The sequence below is a fragment of the Sorex fumeus genome, unplaced genomic scaffold (assembly GCF_029834395.1).
Source record: "Sorex fumeus unplaced genomic scaffold, SorFum_2.1 ptg000032l, whole genome shotgun sequence".
Classification (NCBI taxonomy): domain Eukaryota; kingdom Metazoa; phylum Chordata; class Mammalia; order Eulipotyphla; family Soricidae; genus Sorex; species Sorex fumeus.
The window spans coordinates 4,543,551-4,561,304 of NW_026606089.1; the positions used below are offsets into that span (position 1 = coordinate 4,543,551).

Genomic DNA, 17,754 nt, shown 5'->3' on the forward strand with positions numbered 1-17,754 from the left:
GAAAGATTAGGTAATAATAATCTGAGGGCCAGCGTCAAGATATTTGACTATATTCCATTGATCTGAGGCCTGTCTTTATCTGAATATCATGGTATTTGGATGACTACAACTTTGTAGTAGGGATTGAAGTTGGGGAAGGTGTTCCCTTCTTCTTTTTACCAAAGATTGCTTTAGCTCTTCATGGGAGTTTATGGTTGTGTATGAGTTTCAAGAGTGTTTAATCTATTTATTTAAAAAATGTTATGGGTATCCTTTTAGAAAGTGCATTAAATCTTTATATAGCTTTTGGGTGTATTACCATATTGACAGTGTTAAACCTCTCAATCCATGAGCATGGGATGTGATTCCATTTCCTCATATACTCTCTTATTTCGTGAAGTAGTGTTTTGTAGGTTTTTTTTTTTTGGTACAGTTCCTTAACCTTTTTAGTTGATTCCAATATACTCGATTTTCTGAGGTATTATTGTGAATGGGATTGTTTTTCTCTATCTCTTTTTTTCTCTTTCATTATTAATATATGGGAAAGCCATGATTTTGTAATATGCTACTTTACTAAACAAATCTATTGTTCCCAGGAGCTTTTTTGGAGATTCTTTGGGACTTTCTAAGTATAGTATCATGTTATCTCCAAATAGTAAAAGCTTGAGTTCTTCCTTTTTTATATGGATGCCCTTGATATCTTTTTTTTTTAACGAAATCATATGGCAAGTACTTCAAGTACTATGTTGTATAGGAGTGGTGAGAGTGGGTAACTTGGTTTGTGCCTGATTGTATTCTGGAATTCTATTTCATTGATTTCTGCTCCAAGCCTTTAGTTTTCTCCCCGTTGAGAATAATGCTTGCTGTGGGTTTGTGGTAGTTTGCTTTGACTATATTGAGGAAAGTACTTTCAACTCCCATTTTGTTGAGAGTTTTTCATCATGAATGGGTGCTGGATCTCATCAAATGCTTTATCTACATCTATTGATATGATCATATGACTTTTTTCTTTATTTTATTGAGATGGTGTATTCTGTTGATTGACTAGAGAATGTTAAGTCATCCTTGCATCCCCAAGCTAAACCTACTTGGTCATAGTGTGTGATCTTTTGTTGAGTTTCTAGATTCTCTTTGCTGGTATTTCTTGAAAATTTTTGTATCTGTATTCACAAAGGAAATAGGTCTGCAATTTTCTTTTTTTGTGGTGTCTCTGTCGATTTGAGTATTAGGGTGATCTTTGCCTCATAGAAACTGTTTGGGAGTATTTCTGTTTCTTCAATTTCCTGGAAAATCTTAAAAATGTTGGAAGCAGTTCCTCTTTAAAGGTTTGAAATATTTCACTATTGAATCCATCTGGGCCCTGGATTCTGTTTGGGGGTAAAATTTTGACCATCATTTCAATTTCCTTGTTAGTGATAGGTTCAAGTATTCCAAATCTTCTTAGTTCAGCCTTGGTAGGTAATTGGAATCCAATAATTTATCAATTTTTTCAAGATTCTCTCATTTCCTGCTGCAAAGATTCTCAAAATAATCTCTGATGATCCTATGGATTTCTGTACTTTCTATTAGGATACCCCCCTTTGCATTTCTGATTCGATTTATTAGAATTCTTTCTCTTTGTTTCTTTGAGAGGCTTCTCATGGTTTAATGATCTTATTTATTTTCTCAAAGAACCAGTTTTTGTTCTTATTGGTCTTCTGGATTGTATTTTGGGATTCTAGCTCATTGATGTCTGGTACAAGTTTTATTATTTCCTTCCTCCAGCCTAGTTTGGACTACTTTTGTTGGTTATTTTCCAAAATCTTGAGCTCTAATTTATTCATGTAGGCCCTTTCTTTCTTCCTGATGAATTCTGGCAGAGCTATAATCTTTCCTCTTAACACTGCTTTTTCTGTGTCCCACAAGTTCTGGTAGCTCGTGTCCTCATTCACATTTGTTTATGTAAACTTTTTATTTCCTCTTTGATTTCTTCCCTAAGCCAACGATTGTTCATTACTTCCCTTAAAGAAAATATTTCCTTGCTGAGCTTCAGTCTGTTTGATCTATCGAGAAGTGACAAAGAAGTGTTGAAATCTCCTATTAGTATTGTGTTACTATCAATGTTTTTCTATAAGTCTATTAGAAGTTGTTTTAAAGTATTTTGCTGGTCTGTCATTAGGATCATATACATTGAGGAGGGTGAGTTCTTTCTGATGTACATATTCCATGATCATTAAGAAATGACCTTCACTGTATCTGATAACCTTTAGCTTGAAGTCCATGTGGTCTGATACTAGTATGGCCACTCCAGCTTTGCGGAGGTGATATTTTCTTGAAAACTTGTTTCCCAGCCTTTTACTTTTAGCCCATGGGTGCTTTGATTGTTCAGACATGTTTCTTGCAGGCAGCAGAATGTTGGGTTCAATTTTCTAATTCATCTTCCTATTCTGTGCCTCTGAATTGGCACATTTAGTCCATTGACATTGAGAGAGATTGTTGTTTTGGGGATTTGTGCTCTCTTTATGTAGAATTTTTGTACTTGTGGGGATTGTCTTAGCTTAAAGTATACCTGTTAATTCTTCTTGCAACAAAAATATGGAATGCTTTACAAGTTTGCATGATATCTCTGTGCAAGGACCATGCTCATCATTGTATCATTTCAATTTTAGTATATGTGTTATCAAACCTAGTAGGAGTACATTTTTCCATATTTTTCGCTTCTTATTACTTTGAGTGTTGTCCTTCCTCACTCCTATGGCAGACAATGATTCCTAATCAAGGAATGTATTTCAAAGCAGCATGAATAATAAATAGATTTAGAACTTTAATGTCCCAGAAATAAAAATGTGGTTTTTACTATATTATCGTTTACCATACCCTAGGCATCAGTTTTACAAAATAATTCTTTTGGAAGATGGTATATGAGTTTGTTTAATGTTGTTCCCTGAATCCTTCATTAAGAACATTAAAATAGAGCCTTTTGCTGTTCTCACCTCAGTCCTGTGTACATCTCCAGGAAAAGGTGTATGGTGTTGTCTGCACTTTGACCACCTTGAATGTATGTAGGATTTTTCTCCTGAAGGATGAGGTGAGGATCATACTGATGATTTCATTCCACCTTATTACAAGTTCAACTTGAACAGAAGGTGAGACTCATGAGGCTCCTATAAAGGACAGAACAAAGGGTCTCAGTGAAGTTTAATGGCCAACTCATATTAACAACATAGATGACTCAAAGTATCCTGTGTGCATCTTTGTGTGTAGTGAGTTTCATATCTACTGATAGTGATTGTCAGTCATGACACATGGGCAAAAGAGACCTGTAATTAAAAATCTAGTTCTCTGAGCAGAGTGGGGTCTCTGAGGTCATTGAACGAGTGTGTAGTAATTTATTACTAAGCACATAAGTATTTTGAATGATGTGTACTTTTCGATCTAAAATTAATTCCAAATATGTCTAAAACGACAGTGTCCTGACCTCGCACCTGGCTTTTCTCACCGAGGCCACTTGGAGGTGCCGGGGTGAGTTTCCCTCACCGCCCTGATTAGAGCCCCGGCAGCTGAAGACCTCTGCAACCAGCCATATGTACGCTTAAGACCACCCTTCCCAAGCTTGAAGGAGCCTCTTGCATGAAGGAACTGGAAGAGGAACCCAGATGTGCGGGACCGGGGGATAGGTTCTCCATGGCTGCTCAGATCAAGACTGTGCCCCCTTCTTCCAAATCCCCCATCTTTTAATAATTAAGTGCTACAACCACGAACTGCCCCTGGATCCATGTAATGCCATCAATGGCCAACATCCAGAGACTGGATCTTATTTAGAAGACAGCAACTCTGATTGTCCAGTTCTCACTCTCAGAGGACCTGGTAGGCTTCTGTGAGTATTTTGCCCGCATGGCGGAGTCTTTGTTTCTGGTCACTGTTTCTTTTGAGGTACAGAAGCTGCTTAATTTAAGATAGTTCCCTTTGTTTATCTCTGTTTCCAGTTGCTTGGCAAGTGGCGTGTTATATTTGAAGATACCTTTAGCTTCAATGTTGTGGAGGGATTTGCCGACCTTGTCATCAATGAGCCTGAGGGATTCTGGTCTGATGTTGAGGCCTTTGACCCATTTTTATCTGACTTTTGTGCATGGTGTTAGGTAGAGGTCTGAGCCATTTTTTTTTTTTTTGCATGTATCTGTCCAGTTTTTTTCTGCACCGTTTGTTCAGAAGGACTCTCTTGATCCACTTCACATTTCTTGTTCCCTTATCAAAGATTAGATGATTATATATTTGAGGGTGTGTGTCAGTATATTCAATCCTTTTTCATTGGTCTGCAGCTCTGCCTTTGTTCCAGTCCCATGCTGTTCTCATTATTATCGTTTGTAGTAGAGTTTGAGGTTGGGGAAGGTGATGCCTCCATTGTCTTTTCCCCAAGAATTGCTTTAGCTATTCGTGTGCGTTTGTTGTTCCATGTGAATTTCAGGAGTGCTTGATCAATTTCTTTGAAGAATGTCATGGGTATCTTTATAGGGATCAAGTTGAATTTTTACAATGCTTCGTGGAGAATTGCCATTTTGACAATGTTAAATCTCCCATTCCATATGCAGTATATATGTTTCCATTTCCTCGTGTCGTTTTTAATTTCCTGATGTATAGGTCCTTTACCTCTTTAGTTAAGCTGATTCCAAGGTTCTTGAGTTTCTGCGGCACGATTTTGAATGGGATTGCTTTTTCATGTCACTTCCTTCTCTCTCATTACTTCCATATAAAAAAGCCATAGACTTTGGGTATTGAGTTTATAGCCTGCAATTTTACTATAAATGTCTATTGTCTCTGGGAGTTTTTCGTAGATATTTTAGTATTTTTGAATATAGTATGATATCTTCTGTGAATAGTGAGAGATTATTTCTAACTTTCATACATGAAAAACCCTTAATATCTTTTCCTTATCTCTTTTCTCTTCCAAGTACTTCCAGTACTACATTGAAGAGAAGTGCCAAAATGAATTTTTACTTAGCACATTCTGTCTGTAAATTTCTATCGTAAGAACGGTGGAAGAAACAATGATATCTTAGTAATTTACAAGTAAATTATAAAGACAGATAATTTAAAAAATTTCTTTGTATAAATTTCAAAATGTGTAGCTTTTATTAAATATATTAAGACTAAATCGTAGGTCTTGATTATACCATGAAGATTATTTTCCTGTTAGAAGTTACCCTTCTAAAATGCAATAAAGAGACACATTTTGAAAATGTTGATTATTCGTTAATTCAGTCAATGTATGTTAGTAGTCTGGTTGTGCAGTGCCAGCAGGAATTCAACCTGTACCCTCAGGTGAGTGCATCAACAGTCTGATGGTGTCTTCATGCTTCCCGATAACCTCATATGGCCAGTGTGCCTCTGGCTGTCTCCCAACAACTCAGGACTATGTTTCCCGAGAAATTAAACTCCCGAAAGATATGTGGGAGCCATGTTAACAAACCACCCCAGGCTCAGCTATACAAGCTAATGGATTGGTCTTGTTTCAGAGACCCATAGACAAATCTGGCAGATATCAACAGCCACAGTTAACCTTGGACCTGCAAAAGGCTGAAGATACTAGGGTAAATCAGAGGGAGGCAGGTTAGTTTGGTGCCCACCCAACCAGAACCCAGTGCAGCCACTAGCTCCCACAATCCAAAATCGCCACCATGCTCTCCTCTGGTTTCCATCGTCTCAGGATGGCTCTCACTGAAATATAACAGCTGAAAATTAGGATATGCGGGTTTTGTGACTGAAATCTCCAGGCTTTCTCTGGGCAGGATGGGCATCCCACCCCCACTGCCCTGTACTTACGGAAGCCTCAGCAGTCATTTCCATACCTCAAAGCTACTCCAGGCTTACCTTCCTGATAAAAATGCTAAATTCCTTGCACAAACATGATGACCTCTTAGTACCTGTACGAGACCCTTAATGCACAAAATAAAAAGGAGACAGAGAGAAAGAATTAAAGAGCCTGCCATAGAGACACACTGGGTGTGGGGGTAGGGTGTTGGGGGATGGTTTTAGGGAACCAGGAATATTGGTTTTGGGAAATGTACACTAGAGGAGGGACGGATGTTGGATCTTTGTATGACTGGAAGCAAATTATGAATAGATTTGCAATGGTCTATCTCACAGATATTGGATATAACATTAAAAATATATATCCTTCATTTGTACCTCAGAATACTGATGGATCTTTAAAACCCAGCATATCTATTTTTGTGTTCTCTGTAGGAAAAAAATGTTAATCAGCTGTGTGCCAATAGCTTGTAGAAAGCTAAACACAAAGATATATCAATGACTGTCTTTGGCATGAATACTGTAATTGCAGCTATGTTATGTTTTAGAATCAGTTCATGCACAAGACCTCAAGAGGAGCAGTGGCAACGTGCACCAATGTTGAATGGATAATGTTTCAGGAGCTTACAAGGGAGATGGGAAGATTTGGCATGAGTAAAGGGAAGAAACAGAAGAGTGAAGTACTAATAAGTATCATGAGAAAAATGCAAGGGAGGACATTTCCTGGCAAGTGTCACACTTTGTTGAGATTTTGGTGAGGATAAGTATTAGAAAGTATCTTTCCCATTTAGTCGTAAAAAGGTAAGTTTGATGGGTGTATTTAAAATTTACTTTAATGATTAGAATTACCAAGAGATACAAAGTTACAAAGTTGCTCATAATTGAGTTTCAGTCATCTAATGTTCTAGAACATTTCCAGTATATTGGGGCATTTTTGAAGGAATATCCCTGGTGCGAAGACTAGGGCATCTGAATCTTAACACATTTCACCAAATATATGATCTGTACTCACATGATTTACACTGTCTCCCCTGCTCTTTGATTTATGTTTTCATGCAATATTTCCTTGTGACCCTCACCTCAAGTATGGCTCCCTAATTAAGACAAGTACATGTTTCTGGGGCACTACATATTTTTTGGTTGCTGGGAGAGTCTGTAAAGCAATGCTCAGGAGGTGTGGGGGCCCCACAGACAATTTTCAGAAAAGGGATTGAAGTTGGGGAAGGTGTTCCCTTCTTCTTTTTACCAAAGATTGCTTTAGCTCTTCATGGGAGTTTATGGTTCTGTATGAGTTTCAAGAGTGTTTAATCTATTTATTTTAAAAATGTTATGTGTATCCTTATAGAAAGTGCATTAAATCTTTATAGAGCTTTGGTGTGTATTGTCATTTTGACAGTGTTAAAACTCTCAATCCATGAGCATGGGATGTGATTCCATTTCCTCATATACTCTCTTATTTGTGAAGTAGTGTTTTGTAGTTTTTTTTTTTGGTATAGTTCCTTAACCTTTTTAGTTGATTCTATTATACTCTATTTTCTGAGGTATTATTGTGAATGGGATTGTTTTTCTCTATCTCTTTTTTCTCTTTCATTATTAATATATGGGAAAGCCATGTAGTACCAGATATTGATTTTGTAATATGCTACTTTACTAAACAAATCTATTGTTCCCAGGAGCTTTTTTGGAGATTCTTTGGGATTTTCTAAGTATAGTATCATGTTATCTCCAAATAGTAAAAGCTTGAGTTCTTCCTTTTTTATATGGATGCCCTTGATATCTTTTTTGTTTACCAAAATCATATGGCAAGTACTTCAAGTACTATGAAGACTAGGAGTGTTGAGAGTGGGTAACTTGTTTTGTGCCTGATTGTATTCTGGAATTCTATTTCATTGATTTCTGCTCCAAGCCTTGGTTGTTCCCCGTTAAGAATAATACTTGCTGTGGGTTTGTGGTAATTTGTTTTAACTAAATTGAGGAAAGTACTTTCAACTCCCATTTTGTTGAGAGTTTTTCATCATGAATGGGTGCTGGATCTAATCAAATGCTTTATCTACGTCTATTGATATGATCATATGACTTTTATCTTTATTTTATTGAGATGGTGTATTCTTTTGATTGACTGGAGAATGTTAAGCCATCCTTGCATCCCCAAGCTAAACCTACTTGGTCATACTGTGTGATCTTTTGTTGAGTTTCTAGATTCTCTTTGCTGGTATTTTCTTGAAAATTTTTGTAGCTATATTCACAAAGGAAAAAGGTCTGCAATTTTCTTTTTTTGTGGTGTCTCTGTCGATTTGAGTATTAGGGTGATCTTTGCCTCATAGAAAGTATTTGGGAGTATGTATGTTTCTTCAATTTCCTGGAAAATCTTACAAATGTTGGAAGCAGTTCCTCTTTAAAGGTTTGAAATAGTTCACTATTGAATCCATCTGGGCGCTGGATTCTGTTTGGGGGTATAATTTTGACCATCATTTCAATTTCCTTGTTAGTGATAGGTTCAAGTATTCCAAATCTTCTTGGTTCAGCCTTGGGAGGTAATTGGAATCCAATAATTTATCAATTTTTTCAAGATTCTCTCATTTCCTGCTGCAAAGATTCTCAAAATAATCTCTGATGATCCTATGGATTTCTGTACTTTCTATTAGGATACCCCCCTTTGCATTTCTGATTCGATTTATTAGAATTCTTTCTCTTTGTTTCTTTGAGAAGCTTCTCATGGTTTATTGATCTTATTTATTTTCTCAAAGAACCAGTTTTTGTTCTTATTGGTCTTCTGGATTGTATTTTGGGATTCTAGCTCATTGATGTCTGGTACAAGTTTTATTATTTCCTTCCTCCAGCCTAGTTTGGACTACTTTTGTTGGTTATTTTCCAAAATCTCGAGCTCTAATTTATTCAGGTAGGCCCTTTCTTCTTCCTGATGAATTCTGGCAGAGCTATAATCTTTCCTCTTAACACTGCTTTTGCTGTGTCCCACAAGTTATGGTAGCTCGTGTCCTCATTCTCATTTGTTTATGGAAACTTTTTATTTCCTCTTTGATTTCTTCCCTAAGCCAACGGTTTTTCATTACTTCCCTTAAAGAAAATATTTCCTTGCTGAGCTTCAGTCTATTTGATCTATCGAGAAGTGACAAAGAAGTGTTGAAATCTCCTTCTAGTATTGTGTTGCTATCAATGTTTTTCTATAAGTTTATTAGAAGTTGTTTTAAAGTATTTTGCTGGTCTGTCATTAGGATCATATACATTGTGGAAGGTGAGTTCTTTCTGATGTACATATCCCATGATCATTAAGAAATGACCTTCCCTGTCTCTGATAACCTTTAGCCTGAAGTCCATGTGGTCTGATACTAGTATGGCCACTCCAGCTTTGTGGAGGTGATATTTTCTTGAAAACTTGTTTCCCAGCCTTTTACCTTTAGCCCATGGGTGCTTTGATTGTTCAGACATGTTTCTTGCAGGAAGCAGAATGTTGGGTTCAGTTTTCTAATTCATCTTCCTATTCTGTGCCTCTGAATTGGCACATTTAGTCCATTGACATTGAGAGAGATTGTTGTTTTGGGGATTTGTGCTCTCTTTATGTAGAATTTTTGTACTTATGGGGATTGTCTTAGCTTAAAGTAGACCTGTTCATTCTTCTTGCAACAAAAATATGGAATGCTTTACAAGTTTGCATGTTATCTCTGTGCAAGGACCATGCTCATCATTGTATCATTTCAATTTTAGTATATGTGTTATCAAACCTAGTAGGAGTTAATTTTTCCATATTTTTCGCTTCTTATTACTTTGAGTGTTGTCCTTCCTCACTCCTATGGCAGACAATGATTCCTAATCAAGGAATGTATTTCAAAGCAGCATGAATAAATAGATTTAGAACTTTAATGTCCCAGAAATAAAAATATGGTTTTTACTATATTATCGTTTACCATACCCTAGGCATCAGTTTTACAAAATAATTCTTTTGGAAGATGGTATATGAGTTTGTTTAATGTTGTTCCCTGAATCCTTCATTAAGAACATTAAAATAGAGCCTTTTGCTGTTCTCACCTCAGTCCTGTGTACATCTCCAGGAAAAGGTGGATGGTGTTGTCTGCACTTTGACCACCTTGAATGTATGTAGGATTTTTCTCCTGAAGGATGAGGTGAGGATCATATTGATGATTTCATTCCACCTTATTACAAGTTCAACTTGAACGGAAGGTGAGACTCATGAGGCTCCTATAAAGGACAGAACAATGGGTCTCAGTGAAGTTTAATGGCCAACTCACATTAACAACATAGATGACTCAAAGTAACCTGTGTGCATCTTTGTGTATAGTGAGTTTCATATCTACTGATAGTGATTCTCAGTCATGACACATGGGCAAAACAAACCTGTAATTAAAAATCTAGTTCCCTGAGCAGAGTGGGTTCTCTGAGGTGATTGAACAAGTGTGTAGTAATTTATTACTAAGCACATAAGTATTTTGAATGATGTGTAGTTTTCGATCTAAAATTAATTCCAAATATGTCTAAAACGACAGTGTCCTGACCTCGCACATGGCTTTCCTCACCGAGGCCCCTTGGAGGTGCCTGGGTGAATTTCCCTCACCGACCTGATTAGAGCCCCGGCAGCTGAAGACCTCTGCAACCAGCCATAGGTATGCTTAAGACCACCCTTCCCAAGCTTGAAGGAGCCTCATGCATGAAGGAACTGAAAGAGGAACCCAGATGTGCGGGACCGGGGGATGAGAACTCCATGGCTGCTCAGATCAAGACTGTGCCCCCTCCTTCCAGATCCCCCATCTTCTAGTAATTAAGTGCTACAACCACGAACTGCCCCTGGATCCATGTAATGCCATCAATGGCCAACATCCAGAGACTGGATCTTATTTAAAAGACAGCAACACTGATTGTCCAGTTCTCACTCTCAGAGAACCTGGTAGGCTTCTGCGAGAATCTGGTCCGCATAGCGGAGTCTTTGTTTCTGGTCACTGTTTCTTTTGAGGTACAGAAGCTGCTTAATTTAAGATAGTCCCCTTTGTTTATCTCTGTTTCCAGTTGCTTGGCAAGTGGCGTGTTATATTTGAAGATACTTTTAGCTTCAATGTCGTGGAGGGATTTGCCGACCTTGTCATCAATGAACCTGAGGGATTCTGGTCTGATGTTGAGGCCTTTGACCCATTTTTATCTGACTTTTGTGCATGGTGTTAGGTAGAGGTCTGAGCCATTTTTTTTGCATGTAGCTTTCCAGTTTTTTCTGCAACGTTTGTTCAGGAGGACTCTCTTGATCCACTTCACATTTCTTGCTCCCTTATCAAAGATTAGATGATTATATATTTGAGGGTGTGTGTCAGTATATTCAATCCTTTTCCATTGGTCTGCAGCTCTGCCTTTGTTCCAGTACCATGTTGTTCTCATTATTATTGTTTGTTGTAGAGTTTGAGGTTGGGGAAGGTGATGCCTCCATTGTCTTTTCCCCAAGAATTGCTTTAGCTATTCGTGTGCGTTTGTTGTTCCATGTGAATTTCAGGAGTGCTTGATCAATTTCTTTGAAGAATGTCATGGGTATCTTTATAGGGATCAAGTTGAATTTTTACAATGCTTCTTGGAGAATTGCCATTTTGACAATGTTAAATCTCCCATTCCATATGCAGTATATATGTTTCCATTTCCTCGTGTCGTTTTTAATTTCCTGATGTATAGGTCCTTTACCTCTTTAGTTAAGCTGATTCCAAGGTTCTTGATTTTCTGCGGCACGATTGTGAATGGGATTGCTTTTTCATGTCACTTTCTTCTCTCTCATTACTTGCATATAAAAAAGCCATAGACTTTTGGGTATTGAGTTTATAGCCTGCAATTTTACTATAAATGTCTATTGTCTCTGGGAATTTTTCGTAGAGATTTTAGTATTCTCTGAATATAGTATGATATATTCTGTGAATAGTGAGAGATGATTTCTAACTTTCAAACATGAAAAACCCTTAATATCTTTTTCTTATCTATTTTCTCTTCCAAGTACTTCCAGTACTACATTGAGCAGAAGTGCCAAAATGAATTTTTACTTAGCATATTCTGTCTGTAAATTTCTATGCTAAGAACTGTGGAATAAACAGTGATATCTTAGTAATTCACAAGTAAATTATGAAAACAGATAATTTAAAAGAATTTCTTTGTATAAATTTCCAAAATGTGTAGCTTTTATTAAATATATTAAGAATAAATCGTAGGTCTTGATTATACCATGAAGATTATTTTCCTGTTAGAAGTTACCCTTCTAAAATGCAAGAAAGAGACACATTTTGAAAATGTTGATTATTCGTTCATTAATTCAAAGAATATTTGTTAGTCTGGTTGTGCAGTGCCTGCAGGAAGTCAACCTGTACCCTTAGGTGAGTACATCAACAGTCTGATGGTGTCTTCATGCTTCCTGATAACCTCAAATCACCACTGTGCCTCTGGCTGGCTCCCAACAACTCAGGACTACGTTTCCCGAGAAATTAAACTCCCGGAAGATATGTGGGAGCCATGTTCACAAACCAGCCCTGGCTCAGCTATACAAGCTAATGCATTGGTCTTGTTTCAGAGACCCATAGACAAATTTGGAACATATCAACAGCCACTGTTAACCTTGGACCTGCAAAAGGCTGAAGACACTAGGCTAAATCGGAGGGAGGCAGGTTAGTTTGGTGCCCACCCAACCAGAACCCAGTGCAGCCACTTGCTCCCACAATCCAAAATCACCACCATGCTCTCCTCTGGTTTCCATCGTCTCAGGATGGCTCTCACTGAAATATTACAGCTGAAAATTCGGATATGCGGGTTTTGTGACTGAAATCTCCAGGCTTTCTCTGGGCAGAATGGGAATCCCACCCCCACTGCCCTGTACTTATGGAAGCCTCAGCATTCATTTCCATACCTCAAAGCTACTCCAGTCTTACCTTCCTGATAAAAATGCTAAATTCCTTGAACAAACATGATGACCTCTTAGTACCTGTACGAGACCCTTAATGCACAAAATAAAAAGGAGACAGAGAGAAAGAATTAAAGCGCCTGCCATAGATACACACTGGGGGTGGGTGTAGGGTGTTGGGGGATGGTTTTAGGGAACCAGGAATATTGGTTTTGGGAAATGTACACTAGAGGAGGGACGGATGTTGGATCGTTGTATGACTGGAAGCAAATTATGAATAGATTTGCAGTGGTCTATCTCACAAATATTGGATAAAATATTAAAAATATATATCCTTCATTTGTACCTCAGAATACTGATGGAACTTCAAAACCTAGCATATGTATTTTTGTGTTCTCTGTAGGAAAAAAATGTTTCTCACCTGTGTGCCAATAGCTTGTAGAAAGCTAAACCCAAAGATATATCAATGACTGTCTTTGGCATGAATACTGTAATTGCAGCTATGTTATGTTTTAGAATCAGTTCATGCACAAGACCTCAAGAGGAGCAGTGGCAACGTGCACCAATGTTGAATGGATAATGTTTCAGGAGCTTACAAGGGAGATGGGAAGATTTGGCATGAGTAAAGGGAAGAAACAGAAGAGTGAAGTACTAATAAGTATCATGAGAAAAATGCAAGGGAGGACATTTCCTGGCAAGTGTCACACTCTGTTGAGCTTCTGGTGAGGATAAGTATTAGAAAGTATCTTTCCCATTTAGTGGTAAAAAGGTAAATTTGATGGTTGTATTTAAAATTTACTTTAACGATTAGAATTACCAAGAGATAAAAAGTTACAAAGTTGCTCATAATTGAGTTTCAGTCATCTAATGTTCTAGAACCTTTACAGTATATTGGGACATTTTTGAAGGAATATCCCTGGTGCGAAGACTAGGGCATCTGAATCTTAACACATTTCACCAAATATATAATCTGTACTCATATGATTTACACTGTCTCCCCTGCTCTTTGATTTATGTTTTCATGCAATATTTCCTTGTGAACCTCACCTCTAGTGAGGCTCCCTATTTAAGACAAGTACATGTTTCTGGGGCACTACATATTTTTTGGTTGCTGGGAGAGTCTGTAAAGCAATGCTCAGGAGGTGTGGGGGCCCCACAGACAATTTTCAGAAAACGTGGCCATGGTGCTTGGGGTCCTCTGAGGCTATACAGCCTTTGATACTCTGGCAATCAGGTGGTGCTGGGAGTCAAATTGAGTGCATGTGACACAAGTTCCATAAGCAATACACTATCTCCTGCGGCCCTGGGTATTAGATTTATGTCAGCATTCTGAGGTCCTCCCTTTTGTCAGAAAGCAGAGACTTGTGCAGGAGAAAGTGGAAGAGACTTTAGGGTTTAGCTAGGTTGACTGAGTAGCTGGTGATACCATTAAGATTGGAACATAAAGTAAAAATAAAACAAGAGCCCCGTGCCTTTTCCCGCTGAACTCGACACCCTCCACAGGGGTACACCTGCGGGGAACACCTGCAGCAGCTCCTTTGGACTATCCATCACCTTATCAGCCCCTCCCCTCCAGGTGGGTAGAGGGAGCACCAGCCAGGTTCACCACTCCTCCACTCCTCACCCCCAGCCCCCCTCCTTTTCCTGCAGAACTGGACACCCTCCAGCAGGGGACACCTGAGGCAGTTCCATGGGATTTTCCATTGCTCTTCCTACATTCCAGGATCCTGGGTGGGAGTGACCCTGGGATCAGAAAAGAGAGCCAAGAAAATACAAGAAGAAAAGAGAATAGAATTTTAAAAAGCTACAAAAAGAAGATTCAGAAATAAAGGATTCAGTGGATGAAATTAAAAAGTTAGTAAGTGCCCTGAGCAATAGGATAAGTGCAGCTGAAGAGAGGATCAGCGAGCTTGAAGATGAGCAACAGAAATCCCACTGGGAAGAACAAGCAATAGGAAAAGAGATCAAAATGGCTCTAAGTAGAATCAGAGACATAGGGGATGACGCCAAGAGGAACAACATTACAATCATTGGTTTACCAGAAGGACAGGGAAACATCCCCAATGAAAAAGCTAGAGTAAAAGAAACCATTGCTGAAAAGTTCCCAGAGTTAAGGAAAGCAGATATCCAGATCCAAGGAGCCAGAAGGGTACCAGCTAAAAGAGACCCCAGAAAAAACACTCCAAGCATATCATAGTCAGAACGATGGATGCTGTGGACAGAGACACAATATTACAAGCAGCAAGGTCAAAGAAGGAAATTACATACAAAGGAGCACCCCTTAGATTCACAGCAGACCTATCAGTGGAAACCCTCAAAACCGAAGGCAATGGTTGTATATAGTGAAAAAATTCAAAGAAATGAACGCCTCACCGAGAATACTCTATCCAGCTAAACTCTCACTCAAATTCGATGGAACAATACACCACTTTTTAGATAAACACAAACTCAGGAACTTCATACACTCAAAACCAAATCTAAAAGAAGAACTAAAGGGGCTCCTGTAAGAAAAGAATGAAAACGCGTGTAAACACAATCAACTCCTACAGGAAGATGGCAGAAAACCCAATGACAATACTCTCCCTTAATGTCAATGTCCAAATGCATCAACCAAGAGACACAGAGTGGCAAAATGGATCCAGAAACTGAAACCAGCATTCTTCTGTCTACAGGAAACTCATCTGAACAATCAGAGCAAACACAGACTCAAAGTGAAAGGATGGAAAACAATCCTGCAAGCAAACAGCTCCATCACAAAAGCTAGGATGGCCACACTAGTATCCGACAACATTAATGTCAGGCTGAAAAAGATTAGAAGGGACAGCGAAGGCCGCTTTCTCTTCATCAAGTGATACATACAACAGGAAGAAATCATACTCTTAAATGTATAAGTACCTAATGAAGGAACAGCTAGATACTTAAAACAACTGCTAACAGATTTTAAAGAGGACAGTGCTAGCAACACAATAGTAGATGGAGACTTCAACATCGCCTTATCACCTCTGGATAGATCAACAAGAACAAAACTCAGCAAGGAAACATTGGCTTTGAATGAAGAAATAGAAGAGAAAGGACTTATAGACCTATACAGGGCTTTACACGCCCCAAAGAAAGAATACACATTCTTCTCCAGTGCTCCTGGAACATTTTCCAAAATCCACTATGTGCTAGGCCACAAAACATACCTCAATAGAATCAGGAAGATAGAAAGAGTATAAACAATCTTTTCAGACCATGATGCACTGAGGATAGATTTGAATCACACACAGACACGGACAACCAAATCGAACACCTGGAAAATAACCAAGCTGCTGAACAATGTGTGGGTCAAGAAGGACGTCAAGGAAGAAATCAAAAGATACCTGGAAACAAATGAGAACGAAGACATGAACTACCAGAGCTTATGGGATGCAGCTAAAACCCTATTAAGGGGAAAATTCATAGCTCTGCAAGCATATCTATGGACGGAAGAAAAGATGCACATAAGCAACTTATTTCACAGCTCAAGATCTTAGAAAAGGATCAAGAAAAGGAGCCTAAATCGGACAGAAGGACAGAGATCATAAAACTTAGAGCAGAAATCAACGACATGGAAACCTAAGAAACAATCCGAAAGATCGATGAAACCAAGAGCTGGTTCTTTGAGAAAATAAACAAGATAGATAAACCACTAGCAACACTCACAAAGAAACAGCGAGAGAGAAAACTCATAAACCGAATCAGAAATAAAAATGGAGATATCACAATGGAAACCAAAGAAATTCAAAAGATCATCAGAGACTACTTTGAAAGTCTGTATGCCAAGAAAAAAGAGAAGTTAGAAGAAATGGATAAATTCCTGGATTCCTATAATCTCCCAAAAATGAGTCAAGAGGATATAAAATACCTGAATAGACCTAGTCATAAAAATGAAATTGAAACTGTAATCAAAATTCTTCCCAAAAACAAAAGCCCAGGTCCAGATGGATTCACTACAGAATTTTTCCAAACATTTAAAGAGGATCTACTGCCCGTCCTTCTCAAACTTTTCCAGGAAATTGAAAAAACAGAAACTCTCCCAAACAGTTTCTATGAATCCCATATCTCTCTAATACCAAATGGAAACAAAGACACCACGAGAGAAGAAAACTACAGGCTGATATCACTGATGAACACGGAGGAGAATATTCTGAACAAAATACAAGCAAAGAGAACTCAACAGCTCATCAAAAAGATCATACACCATGACCAAGTGGGATTCATCCCGGGGATGCAAGGATGGTTTAACATTTGGAAATCAATCAACATAATCCATCATATCAACAAAAGATAAAAATCATATGATCATATCAATAGATGTAGAGAAAGCAATTGAGAAGATCCAGCATCCGTTTATGATGAAAACCCTCGCCAAATTGGGGATAGAGGGGACTTACCCCAATATAGTTAAAGCCAGCTACCACAAGCATACAGCAAGCATCATCCTCAATGGGGAAAATCTGAGAGCGTTCCCCCTAAGATCAGGAACGAGATAAGGATTCCGACTCTCTCAACTGCTGTTGAACATAGTACTGGAAATACTAGCAATAGCAATTAGGCAAGCAAAAGAGATTAAGGATACTGGAACAAAGGTAGAGCTGCAGAGCTATGGAACGGGGTTGAATATACTGACATCTCCCCTCAAACATATGACCATCTAATCTTTGAAAAAGGGGCAAGAAATGCGAAGTGGAGTAAGGAAAGTCTTTTTAACAAATGGTGCTGGCAAAACTGGACGACTACGTGCAAACTACTGGGCTTCGATCTCTGCCTAACACAATGTACAAAAGTAAGATGAAAATGGATCAAAGACCTAATCATCAGACCAGAACCCATAAGGTACATTGAAGACAAAGTTGGAAAAACCCTCCATGACATTGAAGCTAATGTTATCTTCAAGGATGTCACGTCACTGGCCAAGCAAGTGGGAATATCTTAAACTAAGAAGCTTCTGCACCTCAAAAGAAACAATGACTAAAATACAGAGAGAGTCTACAGAATGAGGAAGGATATTCTCCAAATACACATCTGAGAAGGGGTTGATATCAAATATATACAAAGTACTGATTGAACTCCACAAG

General features: G+C 38.4%; 1 non-coding gene and 1 pseudogene across 1 annotated transcript; both read right to left on the reverse strand.

Moving 5' to 3' along the window:
• Positions 1-2,547: 2,547 nt before the first annotated feature.
• LOC130025881 (U6 spliceosomal RNA) lies at positions 2,548-2,657 on the reverse strand. The gene has a single exon (XR_008792816.1). It is a non-coding gene; the product is annotated as a U6 spliceosomal RNA (small nuclear RNA).
• Positions 2,658-9,409: 6,752 nt separating this feature from the next.
• Positions 9,410-9,506, reverse strand: LOC130025850 (uncharacterized; annotated as a pseudogene).
• Between the last annotated feature and the right edge of the window lie 8,248 nt (positions 9,507-17,754).